Raw genomic sequence first — 18,626 nt, 5'->3', positions numbered from 1 at the left:
AATATGCTGTACAATTCACCCATTTAAAGTATATAATTCAATGATTTTTTGAAGAATTACAGAGTTTACAATCATCCTCAAAATCCATGTCAGAAAAATTTCATCACTTCAACAAGAAATCCCATCCTCATTAGCAATTTTCCTCATTTCCTCCCAGTACCCCCTCCACCAACCAGCCCTAAGCAACTACTAATCTGCTTTCCGTCTCTATAGATTTATCTATTCCAGACATTCCATATAAATGGAATCATAGAATGAATGACCTTTTGTGACCAGCTTCTTTCACTTAGCATAATATTTTCATAGCTCATCCACGTTACAGCCTATATCCATAGTTCACTTTTTACGGCTGAATACCATTGTACGGATACTCCATATTTTTTTAATTTATCAGTTAGTAGACATTTAGGTTCTTTCCACTTTTTACCTCTTATGAATAATGCTGCTATGAACATTTGTGTACAAGCTTTTGTGTGGTTGTATGTTTTCATTTCTCTTGGGTAGACAGATATCTAGGAGAGGGAAAATCTAGGCACTTGAGTCCTGTGTACTTATGGCCATGGTAAGTAAGCTTCTTGAAGTCTGGCCTGTCTAGGACACAAATAATTACTAGTTAGTGCTGTCTGTATCTTTTTTTTGAGGCAGTATCTCGCTCTGTCACCCAGATGTGCAATTATGGCTCACTGCAGCCTTGACCTAACAGGCTTAAGCCATCCTCCCACTTCAGCCTCCCCAGTAGCGGGAACTATAGGCATGTGCCACCGTGCCTGGCTAAGTTTTGCATTTTCTGTAGAGATGGCATTTCATCATGTTGTCCAGGCTGCTCTCAAACTCCTAGGCTCAAAGTGCTTACACTCCTTACACTCCCAAAGTGCTGGGATTGTAGGTATGAGCCACTGCACCCAACTGGCTATATCATAATAAAAATTTCTAAGTGAATACATTTTGCTTAATATATATAGTTGAGTATTAAACAACGAGGGCCACCTAGTTTGTTTAGAATATTTTAAGGATCTTCATTATCACTTTAGAGATTCAGAAATATATTTACTACACATGTATATACAATAAATAAACATGTATGTATATTACATATCTACTATGTGCCAGGCATTGTGGTAGGAATCCAAGAACCAACAGAATAAAAGGGCATGGTGTAGAAATTATTCGGAAATCCACCTGTGCATTCTAAATGCTACCCAGATCTCTTTATTATTGTGTGCTTTATGTATGCCAATATTTCCTAAATATACTTCTCTAGAAGAGTATACCATCCTATGAGCAAAAGTCTTTTACACTTCCTGAATAGGCTTCTTCCTTATGGAGTAAAGATAAAAGTCCATCATTTGTTTTCCTCAAGATAGACCTGTAAGACAAACTCTACTGTTTCCTTATTTCTCCAAGAATTTTTCTTCTTTTTTTTTTGAGACAGAGTCGTGTTCTGTCACCCAGGCTAGAGTACAGTGCTGTGATCTTGGCTCACTGCAACCTCTGCTTCTGGGGTTGAAGTCTCTTGCCTCACCTCTCGAGTAGCTGGGATTACAGGTACCCACCACCATGCCCGGCTAATTTTTTATATTTTCAGTAGAGGTGAGGTTTCACCATGTTGGCCAGGCTGGTCTCAAACTTCTGGCCTCAAGTGATCCACTTGCCTTGCCCTCCCAAATTGCTGGGATTACAGGCTTGAGCCACTGTATCCGGTCTCTATTGCGTTTTAAATGAGACAGTGACACAAAATATGACTCATAATACCATAATTAATTAGTTTACTCATTAAGAGTTATTCCATGAAACACATGAAAAATGTTTTTCCTCTTCCTTTACCTTGCAGTATGAATTAACATGTCACCAAGTGCCACTCTTTTGCTTCAAAATATCATTCTAAAATAGGTTAACATTGTAAGAAGTCTTTTTTTTTTTCCTTTTCTTTTTAACATTGGTGCCTCTTCCCTTGTGATATGCTCTGAAAATAATTTAAGTGGAAGAGAAATAAGGGCCAATTTAATCTGAGAACCCAGTTTCTAATACTGATTTGGGGTCAGAATGTACACATTCTTCCTTTAAAAAGAAGTAAGACATCAAACATAATACAGAGATTTTCTATTTTCTTAGGTTGGTGCAAAAGAAACTGTGGTTTTTGACATTGAAAGTAATGGTGAAATCTGCAATTATTTTGCACCAACCTGATAATGGCAACTTCTCACCCTACTTCTCTAACCAAGTGAAAATTTCCAAAATCAAATGGACTTAAAATCACATGGACTTTTTTGTTTGTTTTTTGAGTCAGACTCTCACGCTGTCAGCCAGGCTGGAGTACAGTAGCCCTATCTTGGCTCACTACAACCTGACTCCTGGGTTCAAGCAATTATCCTGCCTCAGCCTCCCGAGTGGCTGGGATTACAGATGTCTGCTACCATGCCTGGCTGGTTTTTGTCATTTTTGTAGAGACAGTGTTTCATCATGTTGGCCAGGCTTGTCACGAACTCCTGACCTCAAGTGATTGGCTCACCTCAGCTTCCCAAAGTGCTGAGATTACAGGCATGAGCCACTGCACCAGGCCCATTTTGCTTTTTCTGAAGGCCAAATGTGTGTTCAACTATGCACAAGTTAAAAATGATTAACAAATCCCATCCTTCCTCCCTTGTTTTTTTTGAACAAAGCCTTGTTCTTCTACCTAGACTAGAGTGCAGTGGAATAATCATGGCTCACTGTAGCCTCAACCTCCTGAGTAGGTGGAACTACAGGTTTGTGCTACCACATTGGCTAATATTTTTATTTTGTAGAGAGAGAATCGCATTATGTTGCCTAGTTTGGTCTTGAATTCCTGGGCTCAAGCTCATCTTGGTCTCCCAAAGTGCCGGGACAGAATCCTTTTTCCGAAAGACCAAATCCATTTATACATTACCACATGAAAATTTTTTCATTAAGCCTTATAACAATGTTTCCTCATTCAAGTACTAAGTCTATGGATTATTAAAAAACTTTCCCAGGAGAAAGAAAAGATGAAGCCTGTAATACACTTCCTTTTTGGAGATGGAGTCTCTGTTGTCGCCCAGGCTGGAGTGCCTTGATGCAATCTGGGCTCACTGCAACCTTTGGCTCCCGGGTTCAAGGATTCTTCTGCCTCAGCCTCCTAAGTAGCTGGGACCACAGGCATGTGCCACCTCACCTGGCTCATTTTTGCATTTTTAGTAGAGATGGGATTTTGCTATGTTGTCTAAGCTGGTCTCACACTCCTGACTTCAAATGATCCTCCTGCCTTGGCCTCCCAAAGTGCTGGGATTATAGGCATGAGCCACCAGGCCTACCCTTCCACTTCCCTTTTCTTATGCTTAATTCTTTCTGCTTTTCTGATTGATTTGAAAAGACCCTAGGAAGGACATACTGCAACAAATACAATTACTCCTAACTTGGAGACTGTTGACACAAAACTTGCCTAGCAGCTTGTTCTGCATTTTACCCAAAAAGCTAAGTGCAGATTTTTCAATCATTTATTGAAACACCACTATCACCTTCAGAGGTAAAAAATAATTACTTCTCCAGCATAATTGTGAAACTATCACAAAAATGTGCATAGACATCTCTATGAATATGGCGTGATTTTAGATAATTTTTTGAATAAGATAGATAAGTGTAAACATATATATATAATGTTTAGATTAAATAGGCATGCATTTTACTTTTTTTTTTGAGCCAGAGTCTTGCTCTGTCACCCAGGCTGGAGTGCAGTGGCACGATCTCGGCTCACTGCAGCCTCTGTCTCATGGGTTCACATGCCTCAGTCTCCCCGGTACCTGAAACTATAGGTGCACACCACCACACATTTTTTGAGAGTGAGTTTCAGATACCATGAGATTTCACTTCAAAATACTTTAGTGTACATCTCTTAAGGACAAGGACATTTTCATACATAACCACAATGCCATTTTCACACCTAAGAAAATTATATACAATATTCAAATTTTTACAATTGCTCAAAAATATCTTCTCTAGATTCATTTCAAAATTTCTTTCAATCCAAAATTCAATCAAGGGTCACATGTTGCATTTAGTTGTAAGGTTTGTCTTTTTAAAATTTAATTTTTAATTTGTAATTGACATGTAGTAATTGTCCATATTTATGGGGTAAAATGTGATGTTTCAATGCATGTATACATAGTATAATGATCCAATCAGGGTAATTACCGTATGTCTCACTTTAAGCATTTGCATCTAGATAATCTTCCTGCCATATTTTTTAAATGACACTGATTTATTTGAAGAATCCAGGCCAATGGTCTTGTGGAATGTCCTGCATTCTGAGTTTGATTGCTTCCTCATGAATATTTTTGGCAATAACATTTCACATGTTATGTTGTGTACTTCTTATAGAATCATATACATATGTAAATAGTGTCCAATTGTCCAAGTATTGCTGGTAATAAATCTGATCACATGGTTACATGGATGAATCATGTTGCTGATTCCCATTATTTCTTCACTGTAAAGGTAATTTTTCACTTCACAATTAGTGTGTAATATATACAGTGACTTTTAGGACCCCATGATGATCTTACTCCTCATCAACATTTTCTCCAGAGTGTTTGGCATCTATTGATAATCTGCCTAAATAAATTATTATTTATTTTTTTGAGACAGGGTCTCACTCTGCTGCCCAGGCTGGAGTGCAGTGGCATGATCACAGCTCACTGCAGCCTCGACCTCACTGGGCTCAGGTGATCCTCCCACATCTGCCTCCTGAGTAGTAGGGCCTATAAGCACTTGCCACCACAACCAGCTAATTTTTGTATTTTTTGCAGAGATGGAGTTTTGCTGTGTTGCTCAAGCTGGTCTTGAATTCCTGGGCTCAGGTGATCTGCCCACCTCAGCCTCTCAAAGTGCTAGGATTATAGGCTTGAGGTACTGTGCCCAGCCCTATCTAAATAAATTATTATACTGGAAACTGCAAAATGGTGATTTTCTATTGTTATTATTTCTTCTACATGTATTAGCTGAATTATTCTATAAAAAAGAGCTTTATGTTTTTTCTTTTGATACACAGATTTCATTTCAGTTTAACCGCTAGGATAAGACAAAAAAGCCTTTTCCAATATTCCTTCAAGTACCCAGATCCAGCTTGTCTACCAGAGCAATTTAGGATGACAGTCTTGCAGATGGGAGGCAGGAGATGGGGTGAGTTAATAATAGACCTCTGGCTCTGCATGTTTTATAGCAAAATAATGAATAAGAAAGTAATAGTTCTCTTTGCTTGCTTATGTGTTTCTAGACGGTACTAGCAGCAATCATCAGAGATGGTATAGCAGCCACTTCCATATGGCATAAAGTACTAGGAACTCCTTAACTGTTGCATTATTTTGTAGTTATCATGCTAGCTTCCAATTTTAAATTATTGACCGTTTGTCTGTGTTCCCTCCACTCACAAGGTGACTGATCAGCAGTCTCTTCTGCACTCCAGGGATAGGACAACAAAAATAGGCCCTCTCCTTCTCTGTGTCTTCTCTCATTCTCACAGCATATCTAGTGCCTGGATTCAGAAAACATCTTACTTTACTTTTTTTGGCTCCATACCAAATTGTCCTCTCTCCTCTCTCCTGCCCTTGTTTGAATATCAGCTCCACTTTTTCCACTTAATCAGTAGGGCTGATTAAGTGTCTGTAGGTCTTTTCTTCTGGTCATCTTTGTTAAGTTTCAACTAGCCACTAAGTGCTGAATGCCTACTCTGTATCCAGAGCTGAACTAGATGCTACAAAGGGTCCTACATTTATAGGACTTAGTCCCTATCTGCAAAGAGGTTACCTGAATGGAAAGACAAATATCACTGAAAAATGGAGCTAAAAGATAGTCTAGTCTTATGGAGGTATCTATGAATGATTTTTAGAGGACTGGTACAAGAAACTCCAAGAACTGGTACAGAAATCTGGAGTATCTGTGTTGTGCTGGGGCAAATGTCCATGGATTTTATGAGTTTCAATGAGGGCTGTGACGCTATCCCTCCACCATAAAACATTAACAATGACCAAAAGAGGCTAGTTGGACTAGCTATACAGTAGCAATTTCTCTTTGCTGATGTTTTCCATGGTCAATGGTAGTCCACATACTAGATAATACAGTGTCAATGCCAAATACAGATTGAATTCTATGATTGGGTGTTGGACATTCTATCTTGCCATTTCAGAGTGACTTAGAGTTATCAAAGAAAGCACTCAAGGCTCATTGTGACATTCATAGTGATTCTGTTTTTTTAAAAAATGTTTTGTGGGTACATATATGTATATATTTTGGGGTACAGATTTTGATACAGGCATTCAATGTGAAATAAGCACATCATGGAGAATGGGGTAGTCATCCTCTCAAACATTTATTCTTTGAGTTACAAATAATCCAGTTATACTCCATAGGCAACTGAGGTCTTATGCCTGAGAGAAAATTGGGAATAGTGCTGCTTGAATAATCTGAAGTTTGGTACTATATCAGGACACATCAACATTATCTCCATTCCTGTTGATAATGTTCTCTTACTGTAGTATAGCTAGGGTGAGTTTGCGAAGCCCTTTCATGTCCTATTACCCAACGACCCAGTGAGATTGGCAAAACAAGGATTGTTAGTATCACTTTATCAAACAAAAAAAAAAACAGGATATAAAGGGTGCAGCTGAGCATCAAAACCACTTTCTCTGATCCCTCCTTTCTCCAGCTTATCTTGCTCTCTTAACCAGGGCAGCATTTGAGGTGGGCTTCTAGGCAGATGAATTCAGTTAGAGTTTTCAGCTGTGTACTGCTGATGAAATCTGCTTCTATTTGTAGGTCTTCCCTGGGGGTAGGCTTGTGTGCTAGTTTTGGACTTTCTTCAGACTTCTGCTCAGTCTATAATACTGTACTGACCTTGCAAAGTCCTCCTAGTTCCCTCCATGAACATTTCAAGGGCAAAGTCATGAATTGCCATTTTCATGGGTGGGTCATCATCTCAAAATGTGATCTGGGGATTTAGATTCTTCGTTTTCTAGATTGCTGCTGTATAATATGATATGATAAGTGCTACATATCATATGTAATTATTAATTTCCTAGTAACCATATTAAAAAAGGAAAAAGCAGGCAAAATCAATTCTAATAATCTATTTAACAGAAATACCCAAAATATTTCCATTTCAACATGTAATCAGTACTCAAATTAAGATATTTTGCTTTTTTTGTACTAAGTCTTTGAAATTCAATGTGTGTATAACATCTATTTCACATCTCAGAACTAGCCACATCTTACATGGCTAAATGGCTAGTAGTCACTGTACTGGAAAACAAAGGTATTGAAAATTCTTCTGGAAAAAAATATAATGAAGAGAAAGCAGCTCCTTTCCCTCTACTGAAGACGGAGAATGAGTTAGGCAGTGATCCTTTTATTCTGACATTAATCATCATAATTTATCAGTCACACATCATTATAGAGAACCTCTTCACATTGTAGCAACATTAACAAAATTTCTTTCTAGTGACCCAGCAGCTTCCAGACCTCACAACATGTTGAATAGGACTATCCATACACACAGGCAAAGAAAACAGGCTATGATACAGATGGGCTACAAGGTGTGCACGCTCCAAAAGTATGGTCATGTAGCCTGCCATATACCTGACACATCTTCCATTAAAACATTTTTCAACAAACTTTTTTTTTTTTTTTTTTACACATCTACTAAAATGTGCAGAAAGAAGACTAAGTCCTTCTGGGTCAGGGGAGGTAGAGAGCACAAGCATGAAGAAGACACAGATGCTGCCTTCAGTGAAATTTGTGTTCTCTGAGGGAAGACAGTGGAAAAGACAGGTAGGAGATTAAATGTCCCATTATATGACGAAGATGAAAATTGTCCAATTGGATCTTTAGAAAATCCCCATTAAAATTCCATTGTTTCTGAGTTAGAAGCACATGAAATAATTACCCTTCACTATTTACCAGTTACACAGGCATAGATTCATTTGTTGAATTTGCTTGAAAAGTAGAGCCAAAGATCCTTTGAAAATGGAAGAGGTTTTCATGGGGGAAGAGATGAGAGTGGGGCAAATGAGAAACATCTCCTTTATATGGCAGATGAGGGAGTTTCTTGATGATGGGGAGAGGCAGCTTAAAGTATTAGGCACTAGACTCCAGCACCCAATGACAAGAAGGGAGGGGAGGAGTGAATATCGTGAACACAAACTTTGTCTATTTCAAGAGCTTTGCCCATTCCTGGACTGGTATTAAATGCTTATCTGAGCAGGTAAATACAGTGCATATGTTTACATTGGGTAGGCAGTGGAGAGTAGTAGTTTAAGTCCAGGGTTCAAGAGTCAGCTATTTGTGACTTTGGAGGAAGTAATTTAACCGCTTCCTGGCCTCCCCCCACCCCCCGCGTTTTTCATAAGTAAAAAATGGTTTGTTAAAAGGATTTAATGAGGTGCTATACAGAAACAGTTCAGAGCAATGCCTGGCACACAGCATTCACCCAGTAAATGTCAATAATTACGATTCGTTTTGGCATTATGTCTAGTAATTATTAGCTATGATGCTCCTCTAATTTGTTAAAGTTTCATAAGACTCGACTCTATCTTAAGGAATCCTGCTAAAAAGTAGACAAATTCTAATGAGAATCTCCTTAAGATAGCAAAACTGATGAAAATGACTTGCCCAACGGCTCAGAGGCTGCTCCTAAAATGGGGAGAGAGGCTATTTAAGGAATCCTGCTAAAATGTAGACAAATTCTAATGAGAATCTCCTTAAGGAGCAAAGATGAAAATGACTTGCCCAAGGGCTCAGAGGCTGCCCCTAAAATGGGGAGAGAGGCTATTTAAGGCAATGGCGATGGATTTCCCCAAAGACAAGGGTTTCATACACTTAAGGGTCTGGAGCCAGAATCCAGGCTGTACCGCTTAACTCGAGGGGTCACTTGGGAAGTTACCTGATTTCTCTGAGCCCTGGATTGTGCACCTGCCAAACAGGTATGATAAATATACCTATAGTTGGTGAAAGTCAATAGCATGACGCATGAAAACTGCATAGGTCTGGGCTCAGTAAAATCAGCCTCTCCATTGATGATTATCATTATGATTACTATTGTTGTTATAACAGATCTTTAGGCGGCGTCAGGAAGTGCCTGTCTCGGATGCTATGATGCGTTTGGCTCACCACTATGCCCCAGCGCCTGGCACCCAGTAAACACTCAGGAAACGTTTGGGGAATGAATATACGTCATTTGAGGCAGGAGACAGCAGTCGGCTGACTGCCTCTGGGCTTAGCTCTCCCCCGACTTGAGCAGCTTGTAGCGGAGCCAGGCACTACTTGGCAGCGGGTGAAACCCACCTCGCCCTAGTCGGAGCTGTTGGAGAGCGCCCCGCCTGGACGCGCACCTCAGTAGGAGCGGCACTCTCCCAAGCCCTTATTTTTCTGGTTTGCGGTTTATTTACTTAAGTATTTACAGCACCCAGGAGCAGAGGGGCTGCTAGAGGTAGGGTCAGGACCGAGGTCGCAGATCGTATTTATTTTCTGCCTCCAGTTTCAGAGCCGGCAAGTCACAACACGGCTCTTTATTTGCGCACCGGAGAGGTTGGCGTTTCTTTACCTCCTGAGGGGCGACCAAAGACACACGCGGCTCGGGCTCAGAAAAGTGCTCTCACGCGACTTGCCTGTGTCTCCGCTTGCGTGGACCGTCGCTCCCAGGCTTGGTTTTTCGTGCAAACCCGAGCAGGGCAGAGCAGATTTTTATTAAAGACAACTTCTCGCCTTTAATCCCTGACCGCAAACACTGGCGTTTTTGTGCCCCGGATTTCTGAAATTCTTGGCTCGGGGACCCAAGGCAGGGGGAGGGTGGGTAAAAACTTCCCAAAGCAGAAATCCAAGCGCCTCACCCCTCCCCAGACCCAGTGACACCAGGATTCCAGGGAAGAGGGGCAACCAGAGGAGAGGCGTCCCCAAGGGTTTGGGGGCGCTTCCCAGGGGCGGCTTTGTACGGCGGGCTCCAAGCCCTGCCGACCTCAAACAGCAAACCATCTCAACAGCCCGAACGCCCCGCAAGACGCCCCTCCCCGGTCCCCGCGCGCGTCTATTTAGGGACCAGCCCGGGCGCCCAGGGGATTCTGGGACTTGTAGTCCCTCCCCTCTGCCTCTGGCGCCGCCACGACCCGGGACTCGGACTACATTGCCCAGGGAGCTTTCCGGCCTATATAAGCCGCCGGGAGCCGCTTCAAAGTGCAGTAACCATGTGGATGTGCTGCTGAAGTGTTTCCTCAAGCTTGCTGGGGTGGGAGGAGAGGAGGAGGAGGAGGTGGTGGTGGAGGAGGAGGCAGGGGGTGGAGAGAGAGAAAGCGCACGCCGAGAGGAGGTGTGGGTGTTCCGCTTCCATCCTAACGGAACGAGCTCCCTCTTCGCGGACATGGGATTACCCAGCGGCTGCTAACCCCTGTCCTCGCCCTGCTCCCCCAAACCGGCGTGGCTCCCCGGGCACCAAGGTAGCGGCTGGGGCCGGGCAGAGGGGCGTGGGGAGTTGGCACTGGCTCCCTGGGCGCGGAAGTTTTTGCCCCGCTCTCTGGGAGATCTTGATGGATGTGCATGCACTTGGCATGCATTTGGGGGGTTCCTTTACTGCGGGCAGTTTTTGGGGGGAGCTCATTTGAGGCTTAAAAAACCTTAAATACCCTCGACTCTAGTGCACAGTTCTGGGGGCTCCCCACTCCGGACTGGTATGGCATTCCCCCAAGTTGGAAAGTGTTGCTGCAGCTGCAGGAAATAGTTTTTTTCTTTTTTTGAAGAGAGAGGTTGTGGGGGTGTTATATGTAAGTCTGCTCAAGGAAATAATCTTTCTAAAAATGTAGCCCTCTCTTGCACTGCATGGCTGGGAGAATAATGCATGTGTGTGGGGCCCCCGTGGGGATGGTTTTTAAAAACAGAAGAAAACCGGGGAGGCAGTGAGGGATGAAGTGTGGACGAAGCTCACGTCCAGTGAGGATGCAGGCTTCGGATACTTGGTCACCTCGCCGGGAAACAAGTGCTTTGGGATCTGCCAAACACTTCCTTTAGTTCCAGCCTCCCGCACGTTCGAAGTTTGTGCGTGCCTAGTCTCACTTGTCAGTTACATCCTGGAAATGAGCGTAGTTACCTGTAATCTTCTCCCAAGCGATGCCACCAACCTGCTTGCCGAGTTTGGGGAGCGGAGGTCTCCCCAGGGGAGGAGGCTAAAGGAGGTGGAAACCTGTAATTTAGAGCATTTCTGTTAGAGACCCATCTTCCGCGGTCTTTTACTCAGTCTCCTTTCTTTCTAAATATTTAGGAGCTGACTACGGAGGAGCAGGATTTGCACCCCTCGCTGGGCTTGTTTTGGCAACAGAGTGCCTGACTCGGGTCAGGTGAGTGTGGCAGCCTGAGTGCTGTAGTCAATAATGAGTTTTTGTCCTAAGCCTATTTTAAGTTCTATCTAAACAGCCAAGGAAGTGGGAAGTAAGAAAAAGAAACTCCGTGGCTCAGTCGTCAAAATTTGCCTCTGCCTTTGGTGAGGGCGTTAGAGGTCCAGTGGACAGTGCGTTTCTTGGACGTAAGCTCAGAATTGAAGGAGCCTGAAGGTTTATGGGGGGGGGGGAAGGGCCATTAAATGGAGCAATAAAACGGCGGCCCATTGCCGGGCTGTGCTGGTGATTTAAATTCTGAAGGATGCAGTGCGTTTCATATGCCAACATGTGTAAGCAGTATTAACTGCCTCTCTCCTTCAGAAAATAGTTACTCTTTTCTAACTTTGAACGTGTGGCTTAATCAGAGTAGGTTGGACTGCAAGAAATGAAAGTGGTTGCTGCAAGTTGGAAGAATTAGAACTTATAAAAGGGAAGTTAGTTGTTGAAGCTTAAGATAGTAACATTCAGCCCTTGACTCAAGCCACCTGAATGTCAAGGAATCTGGCCGATCCCTGTTGTTTTGGGGCCTGTAGTGGAATATGAGCTGAGAGCAGCATTTGTCTGTAAACACAACAGTTTCTATTTTTTCCCCAAAATGGTCAGACTGCGTTTGAAGAGTGGGAGGTTTCAACGGGTGCACGTACATCACTATTGCTACAGATTTGGCCATCAAAAGTTTTTTCTCCTGAAATGTTCAGAAACATGGTAAATATCAGGGTAACAGAGGTGGGTGGGGTGGGTGGCTGGGTCTTAGTAACGTTTTTAACATTCTAAATATTTAGCTGTTCCCTGGGCTACAATCTTTGGACTTTTTAAATGAGAAAATAAAAGTCAGACACTTCATTATAGTGGTGTAGTGCTTTTGTTTCCTGTTGATAAGATCCTCGGGAGTACTGGCGGAGTGAGAAGCATTTGGATGTGAGAACTCTAGTTTCTTACTGGAATTCTTTTATTGACTCACATGGCTGTATGAGTGCTCACAGGGCCAAGTATTGGGTCTAGTTCCCCTCTTCAGAATCAGCTGCACGACAAGGCGAAACTGGTTCACAGATTCTTTTCTAACTGGTTGGTAAAAATAATAAGATGGGGGCCAGGCGCGGTGGCTCACGCCTGTAATCCCAGCACTTTGGGAGGCCGAGGCGGGTGGATCATGAGGTCAAGAGATAGAGACCATCCTGGTCGACATGGTGAAACCCCGTCTCTACTAAAAATAACAAAAATTAGCTGGGCATGGTGGCGCACACCTGTAGTCCCAGCTACTCGGGAGGCTGAGGCAGGAGAGTTGCTTGAACCCAGGAGGCGGAGGTTGCGGTGAGCCGAGATCGCTCCATTGCACCCCAGCCTGGGTTACAAGAGCGAAACTCTGTCTCAAAATAATAATAATAATAAGATGGACACACATTAAGTACTATTAAGCCGGGGCCAGAGCCGTATGTCTCAGAAACCCTGTGCGTGAGATACAGGTGAAGGAACTGAGGTGCAGAGAGTGAAATCACTTGTCCAGTAGCTAGTATAAAGTGGGCGCAAGGTATAACTTCAGGCAGTGAGGCTGTACTGCATCCCACAAATGGATCTAAGTTGATTTGGGGATGGGGAGTGGTGAGAGGGAAGCTAGGAAAAATGGTAAACTTACTGCTATTGAAATAACTTGCTTATATCCCCCCAATGATGCAGTCATGCTTAACATTGATGTAAGAAGGAAAGGATATAGCCACAAATATAGGGATAAAAGAGTGCAGATATTTGAGGAGGTATTAGATGTTGTAATGAGTTCACTTTGGAAAGCCTAAATGGGGAGAGTAAAAAGAAACAACACAAAACCACAAGAAACATTATGCAACTGAAGTATTAGGCTCATCTCCCAGCTGAAATACATCTTGATTATTTACATCAAAGCATCTGAGTAGGTGAAAGGATCAGGCGTTTCCCCATCTGAGTAATTCGAAAGTTTAAACCGTAGTTAGTGTGCAATGTGAAATGTTGCTACTTTTTCATATACCTTCCAGTTTGCTTTGCAGCCAGTTGTGCAGACGTTTCTGTTTTCCATTTTTTTCTTTCAAGTGTATATGCATATGTACATTGAAAGTACAATCTGTTCTTTGAATAATTCAAATCCGAACAGAAAATCCTTTCAAGTTACTCTTCTTATCAGACAGGGAAAGTTCTTCAAGTTCTAAATGAATTACTCTGGCTCTTGTATTGAGATTCATGAAAGTCATTTGGGGTTGACAATAGTATTATCCATTTCAACAAAGTGATTGTCTTTTGGAGGGAATTGGCCTCTTTAGGAAGGAGAAGTGGAATGGTTGCTTAGAAAAAAAGAGATGAACTCCACAGAAAGATCAACAGTCTTCAAAGTATTTTCAAGTGAGGAAGATCAGGGTGTTAGTGTTGTGGGTAGGGAGGAGAGTGGGCAGAGAGAAAGATAAAGAAAAAGAAACTCTAATCCAATGGTGTGCAACAGTTGCCTTCCAGAGGAGAGGAGATATCACACGGCTTTTCAGCTCATTTATAATGGTATCATGGAAACTCTGTCTGATTTCTTCACAAGTAGCTCTTAGAAAACAAACCAAAATAAAATAAACACCAAATATGAACAACAGAAAAAAACAGCCAAAATAAAAGTTAGGCCTGGAGTTAGGTTTCTAGGTCAAGCAGTCTTTGGATACACTAATTAAGGAGTCTCTACAAGGCCAATGTCCATCTTGTTTACTATTGGTTTGATTTTTAAAAATAAAACACATTGCATTTGCAGGATAGTTGAACCTAATGCTGTCATTCACTGGGTGGACTGGTTTTGGGGTTCAAATATGCATCTCTTGTAATTCAGAATGCAGGTTTTTTTTTTTTTTTTTTTTTTNTTTTTTTTTTTTCATTTTTGTTGTTTTAAGTTTGTGCATAGCTCAATTGATGAATGCAATTAAGGCTTGAAGTCAGTGATGTGAATGACATAACTTCTATGATTCCTTACAATTGTCTTGGTGCCTGTGGTTCTAAAATGATCCTACTTATCATGAGCCAGTTAAACTACTGAAACCATCACCCATTGATGGTTTGAGATTCCTAAATTGGATGTAGTTTAAGGCACATGGTGTGGTAAATCTATTTAACAGACTCTGAGGACGATTCAAGTTGTTGTGTGTGATTCAAGTGTTTTATCCTTTACTCAACAAATTTCTTGAGCGCCTGCTGTATACTAAGGTGTATTCTAGGTGCTCAGGGTACAGCAATGAACAAACCGTCCTGTTCCCAAAAAGCTTATGTCATAATTGGTGGCAGGCAGCCAATATAAATAAGCAAGTTAGAAGTATAGTATTAGAGGTAGTAAATGCTGTGGACAAAAAGAATCTGGTTAAGGAGGGAACAGAAAATACAAAGTGGAGAAATTAGATCCCTTGTGCATTGCTGGTGGGAATGTAAAATGGTGAAGCTGCTGTGGAGAGCAGTATAGTATGGCAGTTACTAAAAAAAATTAAACATAAAATTGCTATGTGTTCCACCAATTCCACTTGAAGGTATAAACTTAAAAAAATTGAAAGTAGGGACTTAAGCAGGTATTTGTACACCGGTGTCAGCAGAAGCATCATCACAGTAGCAAAAGGTAGAAACAACCCAAGTCTATTGATGAATGAACCGATAAACAAAATATGAACTATACATACAATGGAATATTATTCAGCCTTAAAAAGAGAATTCTGACACATGCTACAATGTGGATGAACCTTGAAAGCATTATGCTAAGTGAAACAAGCAACAAGCCAGAAACAAAAAAGGACACTTATTTTAATATTTTTCCTGCACGACGCGTCTAGATTAGTCAGATCCCTGCAGACAGAAAGTAGAATGGTGATTGCTAGGGGAGAGAAAACACGGGTAGGGGCAGTTAGTGTTTATTGACGAGAGAGTTTCTGTTTGGAAAGATGAAAAAGTTCTAGAAATGCAAGGTGGTGACGCTGCACAACAGTGTGAATGTACTTAGTGCCACAGAGTTATAACATATCAAAGTGTTCTATGGTATGTATATTTTATAGCAATTTTAAAAAGCAACAAGACATGATAAGAGGCATTAGGGGAGTACTTAGGTGGGGATCAGATCTTTACTACATGACACCTCAGCACAGAGCTGAAGGAGGCAAGCGAGTTGGCCCTGTAGATATCAGGGAGAAAGTGTGTTCCAAATGTCAGAGCAGCAAGTACAGAGGCCCTGAGTTAGGAGTGGGTGTGACATGTTGGAGCAGGGAGAAGAAGGCCAGGGTGGCCACAGCTGAGGGAGAGGGACTCAGGGTCCAGGCCTATAGGGACTGGATTTTTGCAGGTCAACAGTGGTTTATCTGAGAACTTGTAAACTCTCACAGAATTCTCAGTGTGGTTTTCAACATCATGAAGCTACATTGTCCTTTCTGGAGAGACTCTGGTAAGGTTGGCAGGATCACATACCAGATGGGAACTTGATAGGGGGTAAAACCCAGATTCCTGGACTGTCTGGTTAATGACAGGACTTACCTGGGATTTTAATTCACTTCAGTAGTAAAGTTAAGTTTGACAAGTAGGTGAACATACAGTTGTCTTGGACAGCAATTTCTAAGAACCTAATGATAATCCTGGGTTTCAACACAAACCTTCTATGTCCTACCGCCACCCTGCGGTATATCCAGTGTCATTTTAAGAGAGATTTACAAGGAGGACTAATGTTCTGCTCTCCAGCATCCTTGGGGAATTAGAAGCTCTACATTGGCGATTCTCTCTAACAAGTGAAGGGGACCCCTGCATATGTGCAAACTTAAAGCACAACTCAAATTTTGTTACTTATTAAGTAAGATATGCATATTCATGTAGCACACACCTTGGACTCAGCTACTTAGGAGGCTGAGGCAGGAGAATCACTTGAGCCCAGGGGTTTGAGGCTGTATTGCAGGATGATTGCATCTGTGATAGCTACTGTTCTTCAACCTGGGCAACATAGCAAGACCCTGTCTCTATTAAAAATTTTTTTTGAGTAGAAAAAGATAGCGTATTCATTGTAGTGCAACATTAGGAAAAAGATGAGCGATGAAACAAAACAAAACAATTCCAACTATTCAAGATCAGGGTTTCAGGCTTTTCCTCTAAGTATACATATGTAAAATTTATGTATATATTTAAATTTCATAAAAAGGGATGCGTATAGTACCTCTCATTTGGTAAATTCCTTTGAACATCTTTTATTTTTAATAAACAGACATCTGTGTCTCATTTTTCTAAACGTATCTGCCCCTTTGATGGCCTTTCATTTTTATTGAGTCTGTGTTTATACTTCCTTGATATATATACATACATACATACATATTTGTAAAAAAAAAAATATATATATATATATATATATAAAATAATTTTACACAGACATCTATTTAGTAGTTTGAATTAGGGTCCAAATAAGGTAAATACATTACAAATGGTTGTTGTCCATTAATCTCTGTATGCCCTCTACACATCTTTTTTTCATGCGTTTTTTTGTTGTTGTTACTGAAGAAACTGGGTGATACACATCTCCACAGTTTGAACTTTGCTGATTACAGCTGTGCATTGTGGTTTAACATGTTTCTCTATTCCCTTTGTCTACCATAATTTGGTAGTTAGATGTAGAGGCTTGGTCAGAGTTAGGTTCTTTTCTGTTTTAAATTAAGAAGGGGTCTCACTATGTTGCCTAGGCTGGCCTTGAACTCTTGCACTCAAGCAGTCTTCCTGCCCCAGCCTTCCCAGTAGCTGGGACTCCAGTAAGTCTACTCTGTAAGCTTTGCTTAGGGCCGTGTGAGATGTTGGATGTCTGTTCTTGTCATGTTAGCATCCCGTGATGCTCACTACCCAAAGCCATTAGTTCTCTAGTCACTGAGAAATGGGATGAGAAAGTGCCTGGGATTTTGACACAGCCCTTGTAGTTTTTGCTAGCTTTTTTGATTTCTATATAATAAGATGTTCCAGGCTCATCTTCTCTATTTCTTGTCCCAGACCGAGAATCAGCCTTTTCTCCAAGGAGCCTTTGCTCTTTTAACAGAGAAATGTTTTTTGTTTTGTTTTGTTTGTCTTTTTATTTTTTGAGACAGGATGTCACTCTGTTGCCCAGGCTGGAGTGCAGTGGCACAGTCTCAGCTCACTGCAACTTCTGCCTCTTGGGCTCAAGCTATCCTCACACCTCAGCCTCCTGAGTAGCTGGGACCACAGGCCATCACCACCACGCCTGGCTAAACTTTTGTCTTTTTTGTAGAGACAGGTTCTCACCATCTTGTCCAGGCTGGTCTCAAACACCTAGACTCAAGCAGTCGTCCCACCTTGACCTCCCAAAGTGTTGGGATTATAGGTGTGAGCCATTAATCTGGCGAAAATGGTATTTAGAGATCTCCACTTAGGGCCATGTAGATATCCTTGTCATCATCATCTTACAGACGAGAAAATTAAAATGAACAAAACTTAAAACTTGAATTACTTAGGTGAAAGCATTTCCAAAATGCAAGTGACCCAACCTTGCCTTTTTGCAAAGAGTTCTGGACATAATCTAAACTTTTTTAAAAAAATTGGTAAGGCTAACACATAGTCGTTCTCCCCAGATGAGCAAGAACGTTATTCTTGTTCTCTCTGTCGCCAGGCTGGAGTGCAGTGGCACAGTCTTGGCTCACTGCGATTCTCCTGCCTCAGCCTCCTGAGTCACTGGGACTACAGGTGCACGCCACCATGCCCAGCTAATTTTTGTATTTTTAGTAGAGACGGGATTTCACCATATTATGATCTGCCTGCCTTTGCCTCCCAAAGTGCTGGGAATATAGGCGTGTATTATTGCGCCCAGCCTGGGGGATGTTTCTCAAATTCTGTGGCAACCCATTAAGAGGTTGTTAAATCAATTTAATGGGCTTCGATGAACTTTTTATTTTTTGAGACAGGGTCTTGCCCTGTTTTAAAAGCTGGACTACTGTGGCACGATCTTGGCCCACTGTAGCCTCAACCTCTCGGCCACAAGTAATCCTGTCACCTCAGCCTCCTGAGTAGTTGGGACCACTGGTGTGCCCCACCACACTTGGCTAATTAAAAAAGAATTTTTTTTTTTTTCCTGTAGATTCTGGGTTTTTCTATGTTTCCCAGGCTGGCCTGGAACTTCTGGGCTTGAATGATCCCCTTGCCTTGGGCTCCGAAAGTGCTGGAATTAGAGGTGTGAGTCACCAGGCCCGGCCAAACTTTTTTTTTTTTTTTTTG

At 41.8% G+C, this 18,626-nt stretch overlaps 1 protein-coding gene across 13 annotated transcripts in view; it reads left to right on the top strand.

The window, feature by feature from the left end:
* Window positions 1-10,219: 10,219 nt before the first annotated feature.
* Window positions 10,220-18,626, top strand: part of ITPR1 (inositol 1,4,5-trisphosphate receptor type 1) — a 354,903-nt gene continuing 346,496 nt past the window's right edge. For all 13 annotated transcript variants that reach the window (XM_017512642.2, XM_037732852.1, XM_017512640.2 and 10 more), the window contains exons 1-2: window positions 10,220-10,472; window positions 11,291-11,366. The gene's annotated coding sequence lies outside the window, so the exon portion shown is untranslated. The remainder of the gene's footprint in view (window positions 10,473-11,290; window positions 11,367-18,626) is intronic.

Source organism: Cebus imitator, unplaced genomic scaffold, assembly GCF_001604975.1.
Source record: "Cebus imitator isolate Cc_AM_T3 unplaced genomic scaffold, Cebus_imitator-1.0 Scaffold474, whole genome shotgun sequence".
NCBI lineage: Eukaryota > Metazoa > Chordata > Mammalia > Primates > Cebidae > Cebus > Cebus imitator.
Note: the sequence above shows the minus strand (reverse complement) of the source record. Positions and strands in the feature narration are given on the sequence as shown.